General features: G+C 42.0%; 1 protein-coding gene across 7 annotated transcripts in view; it reads right to left on the bottom strand.

The window, feature by feature from the left end:
- The window catches only part of spopla (speckle type BTB/POZ protein like a), a 237,044-nt gene that overhangs the window by 153,044 nt on the left and 60,681 nt on the right, over positions 1-23,319 (bottom strand). The gene's annotated exons all lie outside the window — the stretch shown is intronic.

The following is a 23,319-nucleotide window of genomic DNA, read 5'->3' as shown; positions in this document are numbered from 1 at the left end:
ATGGAGTGCAGGTAACCTCCCTCCAGTCACTGCCCAGCCTCCCCCAATAACCCTGGCGCCCATAGTGATTGTTGTGGACATTCCTGCCCTCCCTCCTGACCCCATCACTGTGGATGTCCCCATGCGGTTCTCACCCCTCCCCATCTTGGGATCGTGTGTACGGTCAGGTACCTTGGCAAACCGTGCCCCTAATCCACCGGCTCCAACCCAACACAAAAGTTTCGAGTACTCCCCTACCTTTATTACATTTACAGGCTGCAGATGCCTCCCCTGATGATGACTATTCCATCTGCAACCCAATACCAAGCCAGCAGCCCTCACAGCCATGGTGTGTGAGGCACTGACCACAACCTGCACACCGTGCTGTGCAGACCCCCAGTGTGCAGTCAGGCCTCGCCCCTCTCTGGACCGGGACCACAACATGCATGCCATGCAGAGCCCTGCAGCATGGCCCGCAAAACCCCAGGACTGCCTTTAATTTCTCACCCCAACAATGTGGTCTACAGAGCCCCAGGACTGCCTTTCGTCTCTCACTCCGATCATTTGCCTCAGTCCCAGGACTATGGCTGTCTGACACTCATCTCCCAGCTTCCTTCAGGACTCTCATCCTACCCCACCGGCCCCCAGTCAGGAGTCTCTGTGTACCCTTTGCCCTCTTGTGCAACACTAACAATCCCCCCTTTCCCCAGTCATAAGTCTGCACGCACCCCTCTCTCTCGTGCCATACTAACCCCACCACCCCCTCACAAGTCTGCGTGCACCCCTTCTATGTCAAGCTCCAACTCCCCCACCCCAAATCGTCCCTCTGCCTGTCATCCACCCCCATCCCTCCCATGTTCCCTTCACCCTCATGTCCCTGCTTATTTCCTCACACACCCACCCCCTCCCTCCCACCACTATCCCCATGCAGGTCTCTGCTGGTAGAGTGTAGCCACGCCTGCAAATCGGCAGCAGCAAGTGCTAGCACTATTCATAAAATATCTTCAATCACATTCCAAACCATTTCAAAAACAACATTACAAGGGTACAATCCAGGTTAAACTTTTACAAAATGTATCACCAGGTGCATCAGTACAAACAATATTACAATCATTTACAGCCTTTCATTTTGATCTGTACAGCCCGAGGGGCTCTAAACAGTTCCCAGTCTCTCGGTGCGCTGTGGTAGAAAGGTCTTAGACAGCGACCCTTCCCCATTGCGCCTTTGCGGCAGCTGCCCCAAGCTTTAGTGCGTCCCTCAGCACGTAGTCCTGGACTTTGGATTGTGCCAGTCCGCAACAATCGGTCGGGGACAACTCTTTGTGCTGGAAGACCAACAAGTTTCGGGCAGACCAAAGCGCCTCTTTCACCGAGTTGATGATCCTCCAGCTGCAGTTGATGTTTGTCTCGGTGTGTGTCCCTGGGAACAGCCCGTAGAGCACAGAGTCCTGTGTCACAGAACTGCTCGGGATGAACCTCGACAGCAACCACTGCATCTCTCTCCAGACTTTCTTTGCAAAGGCACAATCCACAAGGAGGTGAACAACGGTCTCTTCCCCACCACAGCCACCTCGAGGGCAACGTGCAGAGGGGGTGAGCCTCCTGGCGTGTAGGAAGGATCTGACGGGGAGGGCCTTTCTCACCACCAGCCAAGCTACGTCTTGGTGCTTGTTGGAAAGTTCTGGCGATGAGGCATTCTGCCAAATGACTTTGACAGTCTGCTCGGGGAACCATCCCACAGGGTCCACCCTCTCCTTATCCCTCAGGGCCTCTAGGACGTTACGTGCTGACCACTGCCTGATGGACTTGTGGTCAAAGGTGTTTTTCTGCATAAATTTTTCCACCAGGGACAGGTGGTACGGCACGGTCCAACTACTTGGAGCGTTCCGCGGCAGCGTGGCCAGACCCATCCTTCGCAACACCGGGGACAGGTAGAACCTCAGCACGTGCTAGCAGCCCTGCCTGCCAACTCCACATCTCGCCTGAGCAGCAGCAGCTTTGTGACAAGTCGGAGCAACGCTGCTGCTAGTAAGTTTACAACGCTGTACACACCTCAAAGTTACAAGTGAAGTGAAGGCGGGCAAGTGCACGCCACTTATATCTAGTTGTGAATCAAACCGGTCTAATTTCCCACTGGCATAACATGTGATTAGGAGAGAGAATGTGGCTCCAGTGAGGTGCATTTTTAATGAGCATTCATGTTATGCTAATACATGCAAATGGGGTTCCCGACATGGATCAACAGGAAAGTTGACCCGATACTAGGCCGCCATGAAAGTGCTGAGGGGAAAATTCTGATTTGTTTTCTCACCATTGGAAATCTGACTTTTGGCCACACTCCAAATTTTCCGCTCCCATCTGCCACAATTTCCACCGCTGACGGGACCAGAAAATTCCACCCAAGATGTTAATAAAATCTGCGCTTGGGGCCATTATGAGGTCAGAAAATACAAATCATACATTTTTACTCCTAATAAAAAAACTTGTGAAGTACTTTAGAGGTCAGTGGTTGGGTTTGATCCTATAAATTACCTGAGATGATAATGAACAAGTTATAGTGAAATTTATTGACCTCATCAAACAAAATACTCTTGATTCCTTAAAGTATCTGATATTTATATTATATGGGGAGACGTAGCACAGCACATTTTAAGCAAAGAAAGTTGCATCTTTTCCAATTCGCCCATAAAAGGCCTCAAATTCTTAATTTCTCAAATCCAAAGAATGTAGCATGCTACAAGCAAAGCAGGGGTCATAAACAACAATAAGACATAACCACCACCAAGACACGATGGGCCAAGTAGCCTTCTTCTGTGCTGTAAATTTCTATGGTTCCAGGATAAAAACATAAGCATCAGACTAGCTTTAGAAAATAAAATGTACTGTTGGTGATGATACATTTAAAATACATTTTGAAGCAAAATTGTAGAACTGTGACAGCAAACAAAAATACGACGGTTGGAACACTGTATAGGGGCCAAGCAATGACTTACTAACAATCAACTAGTTATACCATTTTGAAGAACGCTTAAAATAATTCGTATTTTGGGTTTTCTGCAAAAATGAGTAATACTTTATGCAGAAATTGCAAATTTCAAGGGAATCAAATCACACGAAGGCAAGGAAAACATGATTTGAAACTTACTACCAAACTGAGCAGATAGAAGCTTTCTTTCTGATGATTCTGAGCTACTGATATTTTTGTAAAAGAATGAACCCTCTTGTCAGCTAATATGACAATTTATGTATTGTGTCATTTACCACTGCGACCAAGAGGGTAAGGCACTGTAATTAAGGTTTATTCCTTGGAAAGTGTTAGAGCTTTCATCGCAGTAGTTTATATGAAGAAACTTCATAGCAGGCATGTATTTAGTATTAGGTCATAAACAGTTCCGAGTAGAACAATTATTTTGAACTCATAATATTATGACATAATTCCACCTAATCCAGTAGTCCAATAGAAATTGGTGAATAGTCAAACATGTGGCTACAGTAACACTGTTTAAACCAAATGTACTAACTTTAGTAAAAACTGCCGTACATACGTATAAGTAAATGCTCTCCATGTGTATATTTAAACAACCACCACTATTCGGTAATTTAGGAGATAAAGGGCTCAATAATCAAAAAAACACACGGTCTGGTTTTCATCTCACTATTTACTCATACAGATGAAAATAAGCATTAATATGCTACGTGAATACAAGTTTTGCGACTGGATGCTCCAAAGTGATCAACACCCAAGTTCTCCTCAATCGCCTTCTCCCAGTGGCCAAAGAGCTCTTTCCAGACTTGCAGCATGGATTTTGCCCACCAAGAGGCACCAGACATAATCACTGCACAACAAATCCAAGAGAAATGCAAGGGTCAGCACCAACCACTATACATGACCTTTTTCAACCTTACAAAAGCCTTTGACTCTGTCAATAGTGAAGACTGGAGTGTCCTCCTCAGATTTGGCTGCCCTTAGAAATTTGTCACCATCCTCCACATACTTCACGATGACATGCAAGCCATGATCCTCACCAAAAGAACCCTCACAGACCTCGCCTCAGTGAAGAGTGGGGTCAAACAAGGCTGTGTCATCATACCAACCCTCTTCTCCATCTTCCTCATTGCATTCCTGCACATCACCTCCAGCAAATTACCCACAGGCATGGAGATAATTTACAGAATAGACAAACTGTTCAACCTATGCCGCCTTCAATCCAAAACCACTCCAACCTCAAGTCACAGAGCTTCAGTATGCAGATGACACTTGTGAAAGCACTCACTCAGAAACTGAGCTCCAGGTCATTGTTGACTCTTTCTCCAAAACATATAAGAAAATGGGACTTTCACTAAACACCCAGGAAATTAAGGTGCCTTTCAACCAGTTCCCTTAGCACAGCAACTCTCCAAGTCAATTAAAATCAACGACAAGATCCTAGAAAATGTGGACCATTTTCCATGTCCTAGGAGCCTCCCCTTGATAAGACATAGTGACAAATTTTATCATCGACCCCCACCCCCCACAAATGTTCCAGCTCAGTTTTCAGTCGACTGAGGAAGAGAGAGTTTGAGGACCAGGATCTTAAACCTGAGACTACAGCCACGGTTTCCCAGGCAGCAGTGACCCCCGCACTCCTAAATGCTTCAAAGACTTGAACAATCTACAGTTAAGTATTGGAGAAGTATCACCTTCGCAAGGTCCTCCAAATCCAGAGGCAAGAAAGGTAGGCCAACAGCAGCGTCCTCCCTAAATCAACATGCCCAGTACTGGGACACTAATCTCTCAAAACTAGCTCCACTGGGCAAGACATATCATATACTTGGCGGCAGAAGCAGCAGCGGTCCCTCAATTCAAGGATAATGTCCACTCAGGCTCATGAGTTTCTGCCATGGGTCTTCATATGACTGAACAAGCTGACTCTCGACCCACAGATCTTTGGGTACATGGGGCAGGACGTCCCAATAGGTAGTGGCTTCTGGAGTGCAGGATTTGCTTCCCTTTCTTTCCTTCTCTGCCACCACTCTGCCTCATCATTAAGGCTTTTGCGCTCAAAGCATGAAGCAGCTTGATGGACAAGTTGTCACCACTTTGAACGCATAGTAGCAGGTTCCTCTGAGTCATTAAGGTCAATGCTGCCGCACTTCAAAGAGAGTTTCAAGTGTCTTTGTAGTGTTTTCCTTGGCCTCCACTGGTCATTTGAGAGTTGGGAAAACAGGACCTGGTGGGGAGATGCATTTCAGCCATTCGGAAAACAATGACCAGTCCAACATAGTTGATTTTGCAGGAGTTTGCTTACAGAGCTGGCTCCAAGAAATACACTAGTACTTGTTTGACGGTCTTCCCATTTAATCCAAAGGATGTGGCGGAGGCATTGCTGCCAGAATTTCTCTAGCGCTCTTACGTATTTCTGATACACAGTCCAGGTCCCACTACAGTGTGAGAGTGTGACGATGACAACTGTTCTGTACACTAGAACTTTTGTTGACTTGCAGAGGTCTTTGTCATCAAACATTCACTGCTCTAGTTTGTAGCTGAGCTGGCACAGCTGATCCAGTGTTGAATCTCGTCAATGTTAGTCTTTTGAGAGAGGTCGTCTTCTTATCGTGTCCACGGACAGTCTATACATGGCCCAGCCAGAACTGGACACATTTTTGCGCCTTGTTGTTGAATTCGGCAAGATCTGCAACAGTGCAGGATTCCTCTAGCGATAGGCATTGCAGGAAATGTTGCATAGTCTGTGGCTCAGTTCCACATTCACAAGCTGTCGGGCTGGTTATATATCCCCAGAGAGAGGTGGCTACCAAGCTGTGATGTGTTCAATATATTCCAGAGTCTCTCCTTCAATATATATGGGAGGGGGAATATTTGACTGACTAGACCTGCATTAATATATATGAGCTTTGCTTTGGTAACATTCAAAAGACAGGCCAGGATTCTTGTATGCAGAATTGAAGAGATCAAGGGTGGCTTGCAAATCTGGTGCAGATTGGCAACAACACTGCAGACATCTGCAAACTGTAGATCATGTGTACCGATGGTGGTCAGTTTAATCTTTCCGCCTAATCTTTAGAATGAGTGCATGGAGTCTAGATGTGAGAAAAAGTCCACCAGCTTTGAAGACCTCAGCTGGAATACCATCGGGGCCACATGCTTTGTTGCTTTTCATCCATCTGATTGCATGTTGCAGCTTTTCCATCGATGATGGTTCATCCATGGATTCTACCATAGGATTCTGGAAAATAGCCTGTAGAGTATCAGCTGCCACGGTGGAATCACAGTTGAGGAGTTGCTGGTAATGTTCTTTCCAGTGTTGACTGATGGCATTGTCATCCTTAAGAGAGAAACCATCCTGCGAGCAAAGGGATTTTGTCCATTTGAGCTTGGTCTATACATGGCCCAGTTGGCTTCAAAAAAGCTTTGCATGTCATGATGGTCAGCATGTTGTTGGATCTCTCAGGCTCTCTCTTCCCAAAAAACTTAAACTTTATCTTCCGGATTTGTCTTTGGGTGCGAGCCTTGAGCTGTTGGACAACTGCCTTCTTGATTTTCGATCTTCGGTTGTTCTTCCAGGCAATGAAGGCTGCTCGTTTTTGTTCCAGGAGGTCATATATTTTTACATCGTTTTGGTCGAACCAGTCCTGGTGACAACAATATTTGAACCCAATGGTCTGAACACAGGAGTCTGGTACAGCTGACTTTATTTGATCACACTGTTCTGAAATTGAGCTGGATGTGTGAAGATTTTCCAGATTGGTTGTGAGCTGCACTTGGAATTCCTCTCTTTGGTCAGGCTGCTTTTGGGCTGAGATATTGATCTTCTTCTTTGTGGGCTTCTGGGCCTTGTGATGTCTCAGTGCTAAGTGGATGTTCATTGCCAATCGAACAAGTCGATGATCTGCCCAGTGGTCACAGTCCCTCGTTTGGATCAAGTGACACAGACATCACTTGGATTTTTGACTCAAACGATGACATAATCCAAGAAGTGCCAGTGCTTTGATCTAGGATGCCTCCTTGTAGTTTTGCATTTGTATTTTGTGTTATAACATACAAACTGTATGCCCATCCCCAGACTTACAAAGTGATTCGGAATTCGGTCGTGGCAGGAGGACAGCAAAAACACTTTAGGGATGTCCTCAAAACATCCCTGAAGAGGTCAAACTTAAGAGCCGACTCATGGGAGTCCATGGCTTGTAACCAACCAAAATGGAGGTTTACGTGGGAAGGCACCAAACACAGGGAGAGACTTAATCAGGAACATGCAGAGGCAAAGTAGAGGTGCCAGAGAGTGCACAAACCTTCAAACAACTCATCTAGCCTACCCTCCAAGCATCACCTGCCCCGCACGTGGCAGAGTCCACAGATCAGCCTTATCAGCCATCTCAAATTCCATCGAACTGGAGTGGAAGCAGGTCATCTCTATCTCAAGGGACTGCCTAAGATAAGGAGAGGAAAACCCACTTTTTAAACGTACCAATCAGAAATGCTATTAGCCACATTTGGACTCCCAATTAGCCAAACGTAACTAACATATTTGACTTAATCAAACCAATGGGTTCCAGAGCAGTCCAGCAATACAAAGAGATTTAAAAACTTTGCATATTTCTGATCCTGAGGAACTAAAAACCAGCGGACACTTTTTTGGGGGGCATGAGTGGTTGTAGCGGGGGTGGAGAGAAACAAAAAATACTTCAAATCAGGGTACACCCTTGCCACCAAAGAAAGAATGTAATTGCAGACATTGAGATAGATTGCCTGATGCCCTCAGGCAATGGTGCCTGCCTGCTCAAGTGGGGAAAGGGAACATTTATTACATATTAAAATTGTTGATTTCGTTGTAACATTCCATTTCAAAATACGTTGCAAACATCTGTCAGAATCAATAGCAAAATCCATTATAAAAATGTCAACATTTACCTGCAGTACCTACAACACTGTGGTGATGCTATAGTTTCCAATGTAATTAATTGTTCAGCTTGTGAATTTAAGTTATTTGACACTAACTTTATTTTAGTTGTAGAAGTATATAGTCTTCCAGCAGTGGCAGCGTGACATTGATCTGCTCCTTCACGGCTAGTTACCATGTTGGTTTTGAGCTTCAAGGAAATATTAAGTAGGTAAAAGCTAAGTAATTTAATTGTTTATGCTTTTCTTCCTGGAGTTTGGCTTCCTACACGGCTCTTACTGCAGCTCTGATGTGTGCTAGACCAGGCTTTTGACCAACGACCATTGAAGTGGCTGTACCAAAAACCACTGCTGATGCGTTCCTTGTGCATGGAGTAAACATGAGAAAATTGCACAATATTGGGGCCTTCAGAGGAGGACATGCATCGACCAGCTGACAAAAACTGTGTTGTTCACCTGTCTCCCTCCCTCCCAAGAGGGAAAATGTGAAACTGGTCCACTTTGGCAGGAGGAATAAAAAAGCAGTATACTATTTGAATGGCGAGAGACTTCAGAACTTGGAGTCACAGAGGGATCTGGGTGTCCTGGTACGTGAATCACAAAAAATTAGTATACAGGTACAGCAAGTGATTATGAAGGCAAATGGGATGTTGGTATTCATTGCAGGGGGAATGGAATATAAAAGTAGGGATGTTTTACTACAGCTGTACAGGGGCTTAGTGAGGCCACATCTGGAGTACTGTGTACAATTTTGACCTCCTTATTTGATAAAGGATATAATTGCGTTAGAAGCAGTTCAGAGAAGGTTCACTTGACTCATTCCTGGGATGAAAGGCTTGTCTTACAAAGAAAGGTTGAACGGGTTGGGCCTATAACCATTGGAGTTTAGAAGAATGAGGGGTAATCTAATTGAAACACAAGATCCTGAGGCGACTTGACAGGGTAGATGCTGAAAGGATCAGTGGGACAGGCTAGAAACTAGGAGGATAGAGTTTAAGAAGAAGAGGTCTTCCTTTTAAGACAGTTGAGGAGAAATATTAGTCTGGGGAATTCTCTTCCCTGGAAGCAGTGGAGGCTGGGTCACTGTATTTATTCAAGGCTGAGGTAGATACATTTTTGTTAGACAAGGGAGGGTTAAGGGGAATAAGGGAGGCAGACAGGAAAGTGGAGTTGAGACCACAACCAGATCAGCCATAATCTTATCAAATAGTGCAGCAGGCTCAATAGTCTGAATGGCCTACTCCTGCTCCTAAGTCATATGTTTCTATGTTCCCAGAAACAAGCAGGATTGTTCAATGACCTGCTTCTCCACCAACTAGCAATGTCAAATCTATATTAAAAGAGTTTCCTCTTTTCCCATACATGAGCAAGTCACCTTTCCCAAGGTAAAGGAACACTAATGCTAACACCTGACTAAACCACCCACCCTATCTTAGTTTCCTCTCTGCTTCCATCTATTCCCTTCTTCTTTTCCCCTATCCCTATACTTTTTCATCTTCCATCTCTTTTCCCTCCTTTCCATCTGCCTCCTTTTCCCACCGTTCCACCTAGGTCCAATAATTTCCCCTTCCTCTATGCTTAGTTGACCTAAATACTGTATCTGATCTTGGCTAATCAATTAGCATTCACATAAAATTAGGAGAACAATTCTTAAGCTTTTGTTCCATGCATAGTTAATTCAAAATTCTCTACCCCAGGCCAATGTTGTACAGTCGAATACAATTCTGACAAGCAGTAATTAACCCTTGAGGTATGATGCTTATTGGCATACACTTCCATTGCTGGATCTATTGATTAAATAATTTTGCTGGCATTAACACTCCCCATTTGATATTTGAAACAACATCAAACATCAATCTGTTTGCATACTATCTTTACACTGCTCCTAAAGTAGCTTTAATACTTGAACATTGATCTCATGCTGACATGTGTGGTAGTGTTTTTCTTCCCCTCCCCTCAAATAAAACAGCTCAAGGAGTCCCACCTCCATTCTCCCCTCACTAACAAAGCACCCAACACCCTCCATGGGAAAAAAAAGTCTTGGGAGCCAGCAAGTTGAAGTTTTGTTAAGAAGTATAGTGGCCCAGAGTGCAGCATTTCAGTGTTCAATGGTCAAAAACATTGCCAGAAAGCAGTGAGGCTATTTGAAGCACTATGGTCTTGGGGAGGCACAGCCTTTCTTGGAATAAAAACTTATCTTAGAAAGTGCGAGTGTCATCATGTTTACTTCAAAGCAAATGGTCATCAAGAATAATAATGGCTATACAGACATGATTACAAGGCAGTGGCTTCGTCCAGCAGATCCCATCAACTCAAACTACATGCTGAGCAGCAAAGTGATCAGAGTTATAATGGGCAAATCTGTATTACAGTAAAGAGCCAGGTATAGTTAGTAAACAAATCAAATCAGACAGTATTAAATGGAAGCAAGAGACAATTTGATACATTTCTAGAGCAAGGAGGAATTGACGGTTTGATTCAGGAAGTGAGAGTATGTAACTGATTAAAAGGAAATTAAAAGAAAACTGATCAAAACTCAAACTAAAGATAGAGATACTTAAATGTAAGTACCAATGTATGAATCTCCTAAGGTTCCAAAATTTCACAGATCCAAGAAGCAGATGTGCATTATATGGGAAAAGATGTTAATTACCAACTGGCTAGTCCATGCAAAGTAGAGAATAGAGGTCTGTGGCCAGGGGGAGGGGGAAGAGTGAAAGCGAGAGAGCGTGAGAGCGAGAGAGTAAGTATTTTGCAGCTGTACAAATTTCAATATTACCCTAGTTTATTATAAATTAAAATTCTTATAGTGAATGGTAAGAGAGGTATAATAAATTGGATGGCATCTGAACTAGGGAAAGTAAAAACTTAACCAGGTACGCTGTATTCTTACTGAATTTTCCTAACCTAATACTTGGTGTTGATTTAAAGGAGTGAATTCTACCCCCTGCCCCATCCCTAAAAGGTAGGCAAATGGAGTGATTCTCTGTTGTAGAGGAAGATTGATATGTCAGATCTCATCATTTAAAAATATTGAAATAAGCATTTCTCCTATCAGGTAGGTTGTACTGTCCTCTTTTAAACAGAAAAGGGATCAAAATGAAGAAACACCCACCGTGTAGCAAGTTCTTTGAACTCCACTATTAACATGTAGCTATTCGCAAACACCTCATACAATCTTTAATGAGGCTTCTAAATGCAGTGTTTCAGCCACAACAGTACCAGCATTTTTGGATTTATTAAAAATGTTCAGGTACATGGCTACTGGCTGATGAACTCCATAGTGTAGTTTAATGCAGTGTCCCCAGCAGAATAAATGTCTAAAAACAGTAGAACAGCTGAGAGCTAACTGGCTATTCCCTAAATCTGAGAATTTAAGCTGGCCATATTGGCACAATTTCTAACTTCCTTACTTGTAGCTGTTGAAAGTTTTACACAGTGAGGGAAAACTGATATCCACAAGAATTGTTTTTAAAAAAGGCCCAGATTACTAAACTGTCAATGAGTGTTTCAGCCAATCATTGACTCTGCCTTGTTTTCAAAGGAATGGGTTCTATCCTTTGGTCAATGATGTATGTGTTGTTACACAAGTTGAATAGAACACCGCCTTAGCAGCTAGATGTTTCAAAGCACTTGAGAAATTTTGGGGCAAGCTTTGTTTACAGCATCAAATGTTTAGGTTTGCAAATAATGCCCATAGGCTGTTTTAACAACTAACAAAATGAACCATCAAGATGTGGGCCAAAACAGATAATGGTTTTTAAAAGAATTAGCAGATTGTTAACTTTCTGCTGAAAAGATCACTGTGCGGCTTTGGGATTTAATCTTTTACATATTTCTTGCAATAAAACAAGCTAAATTGCCACATTTACCATTCTGCTAAATCAACTGGTTGCCACTGAATTACTTGCCAACCTTCCAGCTTCATGAAAATTTTTTATATAAAGTTAGTTTCTCAGCTTACTTATAAAATTACTGTCAACATGGCAGCACATTCACCTGAGTCAAAGTTGTGGATTTAAGTCCTAGGAAATGAGCCCATAACCAAAGCAGACACTCTAAAGCAGTAAAAAGGTGATGCATGGCCAGAAGTATTGCCCTTTAAAGGGGATATTACAGTGGCTAATGCAAATGTTAAAGGCATCAGTCAACGTAAAGCAATGACCTCTCTCAGTGCACTGGTCAACATTTGTCAAGCAAATCCACTGGAAAAGTAAACTTAATAGTTCACTGACCCCCTCTGTAGTTTGTAGGAGTTTGCTGTGTTAAATGGCTGCTATATTTGCCAAGTCACCGCATTTCAAAGTAGTTCATTGTACATGTTTGAAATGTTTGAGATGCATGATATGCTGCTACAAAAGTGCTAGTTTATTTTTTCACACTCAGAACCTACTTACAAGAATTCCAAATGCAGTTCTTTCTGAAAGTAGCCAATCCAGCATAAACCAAGGACCATCAAACACCAGGGACAATGCATTCACCCAACAATCCATCAGAAAAATTACAGCGGATTTCCATTATGGTATATTTGGGCCACTGAAGAAAAGGAAAGGCAGCTCAGACACAGTAGAGATAGACAAAAATGCTTGAGAAAATTGTTACGACCAAGTCTGGAGGAATTAATAAATTCCTCTCTTTTCCACTCCTGATGTTGGTTATAATAAGAGTTTGAATTTTTAGAAAATTGCGATTTTTCAATTCAATATTTGTTTGACCATATGTAAAGGTATATGAAGAAATAAACCAGCCAGATCTTGAGTTACCAAATAAGGAATTATTTTTATTGTTTAAAAACTCACTCAGGTAAAAGTATAAGACTTATTAAAAAGCTAAAAACATGTCCTGAATCCCACGACATACACACATACATTAGTATGTAAAATAGAACAAGTTACAAGGTGGGAGAAGGTGGAACTGATAAAAAGAATTAAAGTCCAAAAGAAAAAAACGTTCCGACGTTCCTTTGGTAGTCTAGAAATTTCAGTGGTGTTGCAGCCGTTGTAAGTTGGTTGTTTTTCTGGACACAGTCTCTTCTAAACTGTAATCCATCCTTTTCCAAAGTGGATGCTAAGACATTTGACGTTGCTTTCAATTAAGATTCTCTATCGCTGTGATGTATTCCAAAATGTAACAGAGACAGGGTCCCGAACTTGAGAATATATCAGAGCGAGAGAGATGATGTTACACTCTGCAGTCTTCTTCTTGGTGTTACGGGTGCCATTCTGCAGGCCACTTTCTTGCTGTAACAAACAGACTAGCTTATAATTACTGCTTTTCACAAGTGGGCTTCTGATCACGTGACAGCTGGCTATTAGCACCCAATGGAGGGCAATCCATTTAACAAAGAAGCTTCGATCTCCCAGAGTCAAAGCTATCAAGATGCTATTGGAACAGAAAGGGGATCCTTAGTACCCTCCTTGCATAATGAGTTTTGTTAGTCCTTCTTTGTTCTTTGCAGCTTTTGGAGTCAGGAAGCCTGGCGGACTATTGTCCTTATGTTTCTCAGAGAGTTCAGACATTGTCAGGTGTGAAGTCCATCAGGAGAACTGCCTGGAATGTCCCCTGGTAATCTACTTTGAGGCTTCTAGAAACTTGGCCAATTGTGGTGACTTCTGCAGCCATTTTAAAACAATGTCTTTGCAGTCCTGTTCTTTTTCTTTTAATAAAACAATCCAAGGCATTACACCAGCCGATGAAACTAATATTCCACATTGCACACGACATATTGTCATGACAAAATATATTACAGGCAATAGCCTCCCTTCTCACCTTCAAACACACTGGTGAATTTAAAACTGTTATTCGTTCCAAAACAAGTCAAATGCCCTATAAAAAATCCTCATGAATTACAGTGGCTTAGACCAAATTGCTTCTGGTAAGAATTTAGTGCTTAATATAGAAAGTCTACTCTTAATTCAAATTCACTCAAACTATTTGCTAATACAAATTATGTGCAAAAATGGACTTGGATTATCAGGTGTAGACTATTACATATAAAAAGGCTGTTATCGACCTCTGGGTTCAGGCAAATTATTCAAGTTTCACTCTCATATAAGGGTGTGACGGGTTATCAGGGGTAGGTTGGAGTTTCACTCATTTAATTGCTCAGAAAAATATTAAAAGAGTAAGCAGGAGAGTGGGGTTAGACTAAGTAGCTAAAGAGGAGAACAACATTGATCCAAACCCAATAGAATGTTACCACACAGCGACTAGGGTATGGTCCATGATTCAGGATTTGACCAGAGCTCTTTGCTCTATAGTTAGGATAAAGACATTGTTGTCACTTCTCCAGAACTTAATCTCGATTTGCAGCTAGTTAACTAACAACGCCATGCAATGTATTCCCAAGCTGATTAAACCAACTGTATTATCAACCAGTTTAAGAGGGCCAGAATTCTACGTATGAGGGGGTTGGGTTATGGAGGGAAACATGAAAATCATTTTTTTTAAATCAAAGAATTACCCCCATATGCTTGTGAAATAAAAGCATCACTACATTGTAGCTCATTTACGGGAAGAAGTGAAAGCTAACTTATAGCAATCCAGCTTCTGTTTGTAATTTTAAGTACAGTTGCACAAAAATGGAACTAAGTATAATCCTTTGACCGTACTCCCATCATCTTTTGGAAACCAGTCAAATTCCTTGACTTCACCTATTTTAATTGGCAATGACAGAACTGCGTAAAAATAGGTTTAGAGAGTCTGACATCCACAAGTAGGCTACCAGCACATATACTGTTAAATCAATCTGAGTGTGATTTACGAACCAGCCACCCAGCTATGGAAAATAGATCTACCTGCATAAATACGGGAAAATAAGCCCTCGAATGCCAGGCTCGGGGAACCAAATGAATAGAGCAATATAAAAGTAGATTAAAAACCATGGTTGATGTCACTACATTTGTCTTTGTAGGGTTTTCTACTCTCCAGCTTCTCCTTCTAATCCATTAAAGCTATCTTTGAAGCAGTTACCAGTTCTCTGGCTCTACTCATCGCTTACAAATAGATAAATAATACGCTCCTCTGCCAAAAAGATTCAAAGTAAATTTAGTATCAGTTAGCACACTCATATTTAACAAAAAAATATTTTATTTGCTTTATTCAGGTAGCTGCAGAGACAGCAGCACTTTAGAAAAAAGTGAATAACTGGAGAAATGTACCCTAGTATATTTTCTAGCCTAATGCTTATGAAGCAATATTATATTATAAACAGGGGCTTTCCTTACAATAATCTAAAACTGCTTATATACAGATCCACCTTTGAAAGCAACTCTACCTTAAATAAGACATGTAATTTCTCGCCCATAATCCATGGATTAATAAATCACCATTTTGAAAGCATGTTATCATGAATTCATGCATATATGCATCAGTCATCTTGCTTTCACCAACTATAAATTGGTAGCTTAATTTAAGTGTGTGAAAGGAAATCACGAACACTCGGGTACGGTATCAGTGAAAAGCGGATACTGGAAATTGAGAAAAGACAAAATGCTGGAAATACCCAGCAAGTCAGGCAGCATCTGTGGAGAGTGAAGCAGAGTTAACGTTTCAGGTCTATGACCTTTCACCAGAACTGGGAAAAGTTAGAGATGCAATAGGTTTGGAGCAAGGAGTGGGTGGGACAAGGACAAAAGGAAGGCCTATGATCTAGTGGAAGACAGGAGAGATTGAGCAGAAGAGCTCATCTTACAGGGCCAAAGGGAAAGGAAAGGTGAGAGGGAAAGAAAAGAAATAAAGAAACATAAGCAAATGTGCTTAGAGCAGGTGTGTTAATGTCCAAAAGTGAAAAGAAGAGAACAAGCAAAACATGCAAAGAAAACAAAATGGAGGGGAGGTGGGGGCCAGGGTGGGGAGGGGCAGAGTTTAATGCCTGAAATTGTTAAACTCAATGTAAAGAAGTTGTAAAGTGTCTAACTGAAAGATGAGGTAATGTTCCTCAAGCTTATGTTGAGCCTTACTGGAACAGTGCAGCAGGCCAAGGACTTGGATGTCAGTCAGAGAGCAAGATGGAGATTTTAAATGACAGGCACCGGAAGCCCAGGGTCATGCTTGCGGACTAAATGTGGAAGAGACCACATTGTAAGCAGTGAATACAGTAAACTAAATTGAAAGTATATGTAAACCACTGCTTCATCTGAAAGGAGTGCTTGGGGCCTTGGATGTAGCCACTTACATACACTTCTTCCAATTTAAACAACTGTATTTGCTGCTCACAATGTGGACTCCTCTACATTGGGGAGACCAAACACAGACTGGGTGACTGGTTTTCAGAACACCTCCAATCAGTCCACAAACATGACCCCGAGCTTCCTGTGACCTGTCATTTTAATTTTCCACCTTGCTCTCACCTGACATCTCTGCCCTTGGCCTGCTGCACTGTTCCAGCGTCATCAACATAGTTTTGAGGAACAGCACCTCAGATTTCAATTAGACACTTTACAACCTCCCAGACTCAATACTGAGTTTAACAATTTCAGACCATAAACTTTGACCCCCATATTGTTTCTTTTTCTTTGCATATTTTGTTTGTTCTCTTACTTCTGGTTTCAGACAGTGGCACCCCTGCTCTAGGCACATTTCCTGTTTCCTTTCTTGCCCCATCACCATTCCCTTTGGCCTTATAAAACTAAATCCTCTATCATTCAATCTCTCCTGTCTTCCACCCTATCACAAACCTTCCTTCAGTCCTTGTCTCATCCAACCCTTTGCTCAAAACTGATTACATCTCTAATTGTTCCCAGTTCTGATAGAAGGTCATCGGCCTGAAACATTAACTCTGTTTCTCCCTCCAGATGCTGCCAGGCCTGCTGAGTATTTCCTGCATTTTCTGTTTTTATTATACGGCGTAAGTGAACTTGCGTTTCCTTTCAATCAAGCCCACTTGGCCACTGAAGAAGAGTCTGAAGTTTCAGCAACATACATATGCAATAACATGGCAGCAAGCTTTCTACTCATTACAAATTTAGTGGCGATTGGAACAACTGATAACATTAAGAGTGATGTGTACCAAAGTTATCATTGTCTTGGATGTTGTCACTTAAATGCATTTACCATGACACCTAACAAATGACATTATTCTCAATGATAATCTGAGAGGACAGATTATTTGCATTTTGAATTTTAGTAATTTCTTTGGCTAGATAACTGTTGGTCTTTACAAATGCAAGTGCTTTGCACTAAAGTGACTAACTACATCAGCACAACAGAAAACAGTGATAAACTATTGCCAATTTGCTTCCACCAGTGGCACTACCATCATGCTTCTGTCCACAGCTGTGTTGATCAGTTCTAGGGACAACATATCTAACAGACACCTGTGATACAGAATCTCAGTTGGTTTCCAATGTCACCACATTGAGTGAGATCACTCATACAATTAAGATTAGTAAATAATTTGCTAATAGTCCAAATTGGCTATCCACAAAGCCCAATAGTCTATAAGTCCATTTGCAATGTCGTCTAACATGAGGGTATGGAAGGGAAGTTGGCTAGGAAACAGTGTAGTGGGAATGTCATCAAGAGAGCAGGAGGTGAGTCTCATAGGCAAGAGAAACTAGAGAAAGCTGGTTCAAGGGTATGGGAAAGGGGTATTTTGGTTTGGTGAGAAAATCGAAGGAGCAGCAGCAGGGGCAGCTGAACAGATGGTCTCAATCTTGATGACAAAGTCGATGAACCCCTTGCATTTAGAGGCAAAAGGAATAGTGTCAGTGATGGCTCCACTGGCAGCACTTCCATCTAAGTCTTAAGATGTGGGTCCAAGTCCCACTCCGGAGACTTCAGCACAAAAATCTAGACTGACACTTCAGTACATTACTGAGGGAGTACTGCATTGTTGGAGTTGCTATCTTTCAGATGAGATGTTAAACTGAAGCCTCGACTCCTCTATCAGGTGCAGGTAAAAGATCCCATGGGACGATTTTGAAGAAGAGCAGGGGAATTTACACTCAGCTTCCTGTCCAATATTTATTCCTCGGCCACCATGGCAAATCAGCTGGTCATTATCACATCACTACTTGTGGACGCTCAGTGTGTGCAAATTAGCTGCTGTTTCAGACATTACAGCATTTCACTACACTTCAAAAGTACTTCATTGGTTGCAAAGCATTTTGAGATTTCTAAAGGTCCTGAAAGGTGCTTATAAATGCAAGTATTTTCTTTTGTTAGGTGAGAGGGGTTCAAGAAGATAGTTTTACAGTGACAAGAAGCTCCAGAACCATCCTAGAAAAATGAGCAATGTCAGCAGAGGAGAATGAGTTTCAGTAACAATGGCATGGTTCCATCACACCAGGTGATGAATGCCTAAACCGAAAAGAACAAATTTAGATGGATAGGCGCCTTTGTGAGGTCGCTAAGGACTTCACAAATAATTTGTTCATTTGCAAAGCAATCACTGTTGTATAGACAAACATGGCACTGAATTTGCAACTGAGGTTCACAAATAGCAAATGAAATAAATGGCCAGATAACCTAATATTCTTTAATTAAGGGAGGAGTGTTGGCCAGGGCAGCAGCTCTCTTTGAATAGTGTCCCAGAAACATTTATGGTAACTCTCAAGTAGAAGGAGCCTCAATAGCATTTGAAAATTTATTTACTGCTTTGATATATTTCAAACCATCACAACCTCAGGTTTCAATTAATATACAAGAATGAAGCTTGAGCAGTTTATGAGCATCACAGCCTGCAAATTTACAACCAAGGCATGAGTTCTGATTGGAAATCAGCTTCACCAGCAGTGAACTGGTTATAAAAGTATGGATGCTGCAATTTTCATTCCCTAACAAAAGACTGACCAAGGTTGAAATTCAGCAATATGAGCCAATTGTCTCAAGTCATCATCAAGACTCATGTGAATCATGCACACAATAAAACAAACAGACAAGTCTCTAGTACATTCACATCAAAAACAGCCAAAATAGATCCATTTTCACAGCATTACAATTCTCAGGGTGACAACAGCATCTCACAAATAGCAATCTAGGAATCAAATGGCAGTGGATCAAATGATTAGTCAAAAAATTCAAACAACTCAGAGCGGTCAACTGTAAGATAACAAAAATACACGTCAGCAACTCAAAAGAAATTAGTTAAAGTTGTCCCTTGATTCAAGGATGACATCTATTCAGGGTCACTGATTTCTGACATTGGTCTTCATGTGACTGAACAGGCCAATTCTCGACTCAGATCTTTAGGCACATGGGGCACGACTCCCCACTAGGTAGTGGGATCTGAAGTACAGGATTTGCTTCCTTCTTTCCTCCTTTGCCACTGCTGTGCCTCATCATTAAGACATGACTCAAAGCACGATGCAGCTTGATGGACAAGCTGTCGCCATTTTGAATGATTGATAGCAAGCTCCTCCCAATCATTAATGTTAATGTTTCAATGTCAGCTTCAGACTGTCTTTGAAGCGTTTTCTCTGTCTTCCCTTGGAACGATGACCATATGAGTTGGGGAAAAAAAAAGGACCTGACAGGGGACACACTCCAGCCATCCTTTTAGCATCCAGTCCATCAAAGTTGATCATTTCCCGCTTGAGTATATCAGGGAAAATCCTGACCCGCATTTTCCTAAATCATCTACTTTCTGTGGTTGAGGAAATTCTTCCAAGACAGTGTGGATTTGTACCTTCCAGAGGAACCCCTAACATGGTGTTTGTTGCCAGACCAAATGCACAAAAAATATCAAGAATAACAACAGAAACTCTTCATTGCATTCATCGACCTGGCCAAAGCACTTTCAAACTATTTCAGTTCCTTTTATGTTTATAATATAAAATTATAATTCTTTCAAGTTGTTAATAGTTGCTTCCCCTTCAATTACAGGCTAGATAAATGATCTCTAAACAACCACACTGCCATCAAAAAATGGGATTTTATGCCAAAAAGCTTTAAATAGCATACAATCACAACATTAACAAGACCAAAGTCTTTACATTATTTCCAGTAAAGTCCATCTCAGTTAATACTATGCACCAATCTATTTAAGTTCCAAGATATATTTGGCATTTAAACTCTCTTGCCTTCCACCTTATCACAGATGTTCCCCTTTGTTCTGTCCTCCCCTCTGCCTTTCCCTGCCTTTGCACTTGCTTAAAAACCTGTTACATCAACACTTGCTCTGATGTTGACCTTCTTCCGATAGTATCATGGAAAATCCACCCAAGTATGTCTCTGCAGCTTCATGGCCAGCTGAAGCTTTTGCACCACATGCTTTCAGCAGACTTACATTATGGCATTTTTAAAAATTTGTTACATCATCCTGTGGCGTATTCAAATGGTGTTGTTGGGCCTAGTGATTCATGGAACACTTTCGCATGGGCCGTGACAATGAAGTGATCCAATTGACATTTTTCACTCTGATGCTGCCTGATTCACTCTAGTAACACTTTGTCTACATGAACAGTCTTTGACTGATAGAAGGTTTTCATATTATCCATGAATTCTGGCACATCATTTTCAGCATAAAATTTATTTAACTTTCCCTTTTGCTTCTTCAAATCATAAATGGTCGATGTACCAACACTATATTCTTCACAATCTTTTCACCGAGATGCCCTTCTCTAGACGCATTAGTAACTCCACTTTCTGCTTAATACTCAGCGACAAGTGTTTCCTCTTGGCATTTTCGCCAGCCATAGGACTTCCCGCTGGCCTTTTTGACATGAAACCAGGGATAATAAAGACTAGGATTACAGAGAGACTTGTTTGAACAGTGTTTGAACTATGTGCACAGGGAATCAACGTGGGAATCGGTGGTGCCACTAAATAATGCGGGAGCTCAACAAAGTAATCTGCATGCCAATTTCAAATTGCTACATCAGTGAGCGTAGCTGGATTTTTGGTTTTTGGGACGCTGGATAAAGGTACCTGCATAACTATTTCCAGTTCTGACCAAAACTCAGTAACCTGAAACGTTAACTGTGTTTCTGTTTTCACAGATGCTGCCTGGCCTGCTGAGGGCTTCCAGCTTCATCTGATTTCTTTTTGTTTACATCCATAGTATAACATATTAATATTTAAACAGTCAAGCTCACCGAATGAATAGGCATCGTGTGCAACAGATTCCTGGCATAATCCTCAAAATTAGAAACAAATCAAGTCCCAAGAGGCATCTTGTACTTGGACAGTGCCATAAGATGCCTTTACAAATTTCAGGTTGCCCTGTATACAGTAGGGCTGGTCACTCCTGCAAAACCCCCATTGGTACAGAACCAAGGACAGCCAATATCTAATTATCCCACTAAGCCACCCAACTTCCCATCCTGATTACCATATTAGCTAATATTCTTAAGGCTTCTTTCTCCTGAGCTTCTGTCTCCCCAACACCTTCAAATCTGCCCTCTCCTCAAAGAATCAACTCTTACCCGTCCATCATTGCAAGCTACCACACCATCTCCAGCCTCCTTTTACCTCTCCAAGGTCCTTGAACATGTTGTCACCTCCCAAATTCATGCCCATCTATCCTGGAACTTTATGTTTGAATCCTTCCAATCAGGTTTCAGCCCCGTCACAGTACCAAAACAACTCTTATCAAAGTCATTAATGACATCCCTCCTTATCCTTTCTGTTCTATCTGCAGCTCTTTGAAACGGTTGACTATGCCATCTTCCTTGAGCACCTGTCCACCGCCATCCAGCTGGGTGGGGCTGTATACTCAGGGTTCAATTCTCATCTATCTAACCATAGTCAGGATATCATTTGTAATGGCATGTCTTTCCACTCCTACATAAGGATCTATCCTTGTCCCCCTCCTATGTCTCATCTGCAGGTTGCTCCTCAGCAACATCATCCGAAAGTACGATAGCAATGATGACAACACCCAGCTCTATGTCACCACTTCTCTCGCCCCTCCACCGTCTCTGAACTGTCAGATTGCTTACCTGAAATCCAGCACTGCATGAGCAGAAATTTCCTCTAATTAAATAGTGGGAAGACTAAAGCCATTATTTTCAGACCCCAGTACAAATTCCACTCCCTGGACACCAGCTCCATCCTGCTTCCTGGCAACTTGTCTATGGGTGGACCAGATTACTTACAGCTTTGGCATCATATTTGACCCCAGGCTTCCAAACACACATTTGTGCCATCTCTAGGCTCCCTCTTTCCATCTCCATAGCATAGCTCAACTCCACCCTGCCTCAGCTCATCTGCTGTTGAAACTCTCGTTCATGCCTCTGCTACCTCTAGATTTGTCTACTCCATCACACTTCTGGCTAGCCTCCCATGTTCTAGCCTCTGTAACACATGAGATCATCCAAACCTCTGCCATCTGTGAACTAACTCATACCAAATCCCTTTCTCCTATCACCCTTCGCTGACCTACATTGGCTTCCAGTTAAGCAACGCCTCAATTTTAAAATCTTCACCCTAGTTTTCAAATCTCACCTCTCCCTATCTCTGTAATCTCCACAGCCCTTCAATCTGCGTTCTTCTAACGTTGGCTTCTTCAGCATCTTCAATTTTAATCATACCACCAGCGGTGACCATGCCTTCAGCTGCCTGAGCCCCAAGCAATGAATTCCCTCTCCACCTCTTTAGCTCACTTTCCTCATTTAAAACTCTCCTTAAAACCTACCTCCTTAGCCAAGTTTCTGCCTTAACAACTCATTATGAGACACAGCGCTGTATTTTGTTTTATAATACCTAGTGAAGTGCCTTGGGTCGTTTTAATATGTTAAAACTGTTATATGAATGCAAGGTATTGGTGTTGTTGTAGTATGTGATACCATGACTTGCAGGTGAAGCAGAAGAACCACTCCTCATTTAGAGTGGACATTGTGTCCTTTGAAAAAAAATCTGTAAAGGTGTGTACAATCTTACAGTAGCCAGACTATGCATATTTGATGAGAATCATTAGAACAACTTGCACTTATATAGCGTCTTTTACAAGTAAACTGTTGCAAGGTGCTTCACGGGAGCTGCTTTATTTTACAGGCAACAACTGAATTTGCAGAAAAACAGTTCAGAAAATCTCTCTTTGGTCAATCACATCTTTCCTCAGAATAAGAAATAAGCCAACGTTCTGCCCTTTCTGCAGGGTAGCTTGCTTTTACCATTACCTTCTTTCTACACCACTTCTAATTGCAAAACTGATCTCTCGGCTTCCAGCTCCAAATCCAGGCCTGCATTGTACTCTCCTCTTTAACACATGGCTGACTGTCCAAATGTCTCTTGCTGTTCCTAGCAAGCAGAAGGACTGTGCCTTCAACACCTTCTGTGCTTAGGTATTGACAAATAGCACTGTCAACCAAACCATTGACTTCCTCTGCCAAAAGTATATCCTCATCATGCTGGGTTCACCCGAATAGATTGTCGTGTTAGACCACTGGTGATGAGATGATGCATTTTTTTTTACAATGACTGGAGAAATTAAATATAGTTGGCACTATTATTGTCCCTCCTCTCCATGGCTGCAGGCTAGGAATTTTGAAATTTGTCTGAAT

This window comes from Cetorhinus maximus, chromosome 11 (genome assembly GCF_964194155.1).
Source record: "Cetorhinus maximus chromosome 11, sCetMax3.hap1.1, whole genome shotgun sequence".
NCBI classification, from domain to species: domain Eukaryota; kingdom Metazoa; phylum Chordata; class Chondrichthyes; order Lamniformes; family Cetorhinidae; genus Cetorhinus; species Cetorhinus maximus.
The sequence above is the reverse complement of the archived record's forward strand: the minus strand, read 5'-3'. Positions and strand labels throughout refer to the sequence as shown.